This window comes from Loxodonta africana, chromosome 12 (assembly GCF_030014295.1).
Source record: "Loxodonta africana isolate mLoxAfr1 chromosome 12, mLoxAfr1.hap2, whole genome shotgun sequence".
NCBI lineage: Eukaryota > Metazoa > Chordata > Mammalia > Proboscidea > Elephantidae > Loxodonta > Loxodonta africana.
Window position 1 is genome coordinate 10,712,534 of NC_087353.1, and position 2,385 is coordinate 10,714,918.

Sequence of the window (2,385 nt, forward strand, 5' to 3'; positions counted from 1 at the left end):
CATAGCGACCCTTTAAAAATGACTAGAATATATAATTTCTAATTCTTGATGATCTTGACACATGGATTTTTATGGGCTGAAACTTTTATACTCCCATAAAAGAAAAGACTTGAATTTACAAAAGCTACTTTTAACCAACAAAAGCTATGAGAAAGATTTATTGACAAGAGAACAAGTGTATTATTTTTTAATATCTAAAATTTTCACTTGGAGTCAGGGTTTATTTTATTACTTTGATCTCCTCCTCCTCACCTCACCCATACAATGCACCCTTTGTTCAAGTTGAGCCTTAGTAAATGTAGCCTAATAGTAAATAGATCAAAAACTCATAAATGCAGTAAAATTCTTTCAAATCCTAGAAAGCTTCCATCTGATACTGACTACTACTTCAGATTAGAACAGTGAATCCCAGTGGAGGAACTACACTTTGGATCACAAGACCGTGAAAGTCCACCAACATTCTCTTCTTAATGTTCTCCCAGCCTGAGCCTCCCTGCTCACCACTGAGTTTTACTGGCAGAGCCTTTGCAGCAAGAACAGGGACAAGAGAGATAGACCATGCTCTATATTGTTGACAGCTCCTACTTTTACATGTAGAAACTGACCTCCACTTCTCCTTCCTCTACCATAGTTGCTTCTCAATTATTCAGAAAGCAATTATCCATTTTGTCAATTATCCAGACCCTATCCTTCACCTCCTGCTGTTCACCTTTTGGTCATTTTACTGCTCATTAGCACCACCAAGAAGAGTGGATTGGAGGAAGGACAGAAGCTGAAGCTCAATTTACTAAGCTGGGTGACTGGTAAGAAAGTCTGACAAAAGGTATAATGAGAAGAAACTAGAAACTTCTGGAAAAATGAAGTGTGTAGATTATTCTATATGCAGATTTTATTCCATGTGCTTACATTTCTCCAAATTATTGTCTCTTAGTAACTGAGAACTGACCTGATACATATGCAACTTTACTGATAGAAAATGTTTCCATATTTCAGTTCAAACTCAAGGAAGTTTTGACCCATAAAAATCCACTTTTAAGATCATCAAGAATAAGAAATGATGTATTCCAGTCATCTTTAAATAGTGTTTTAAAAAAGTACTCCAATGATTAAAAGTTGCTTTCCAAAATTTTCTGGTTTTTATTGACTTTGATGGAGTGCAAACACATTAAAATATTTGTAATTTCTATCATACGCCTGGTGGTGCAGTAGTTAAGAGCTCAGCTGCTAACCAAAACATCGGCAGTTGGAACCCACCAACCACTCCCTGGAAACCCTATGGGGTGGCTCTACTCTGTCTTATAGGGTTACTAAGAGTTGGAATCGACTCGATGGCAACGGGTTTGGATTCATATCAAAAGAAAAGAAAGCATTATTGTAAAGAGGTTGCAAAAGAGTTATAAGAGACGAGTGGGTTTAAAATTCATTGCATGATGAATTATAATTTTTTTAATTTCAGTTATCCAATCTAATGGGATGAAAATAAGAAAAAACTAGACAAATGTAACAGAGAAATAAAAAATCTTGGTCTATTGGCTTGCAATTTTTCATCTGCTTCTTTCTCTCTATTTCTTTATCGATGAGAATGAGTCAGTTAAACTACCTTCTTAAGAAAAGAAATGGGTAGCCCTCAGCCCCTCTGCTCCAAGAACGGGCGTATGTGTGAGTGTGTGGGCTGGGGAAGGGTTGGTCCCAAGAGAGGCAAGAGAAATTGAATTGATGAAATAAAAATTCTCTTGGTAAAAAATTAATAAATAAAAGGAAGATGAAGATACAGCTATCATATTGTCCTATCTGTCACTATGGTATAGAGTTTGAGGTTCTCTGTGGTGAACCGGAAGTAAAACATCTTCCTCTAAACTTAGAAATAAAGAGGAGAAGTGTTATATATATCCCCACTCATGGGTGATTTTTGTGGGTATTGTTCTTCAGAAAATGCAGGATAGTATAGGAATTCAAATATTTGAAGTTCATTGGAATGAAGATCTTTGAAGGCTAATTGTTTTATGAACTGGTCAATAAGTAAATTTTAAGTATGTGAATAAAAAAATTAGAAAATCATTATAAAAACATGTCCTTATTAAATAAGACCTTAACCTAACAATGAAGAGAAAAAGCACTCCCTCTTTGTAGAGTTACAGATTCCTTAGCATTAAATTCTAAAAAGGTGTGTGTGCTATAGCAAGTTAAATTTTGACTTTCAGATGTCTCGATCTCCTTGGACTCTGGTCATCGGTCACAGGCCTCTGCTAATTATCCCCTAAAATGGAACTCTGAAGGGCAACCTTTAGGTACTTACATTCAACTATGAGAGCAGGAAAACGTACGAAACATACAGCAAGTATTTAAATCTGTATTTGCCTGTATTTTTGCTTTACTCTTGAAAAA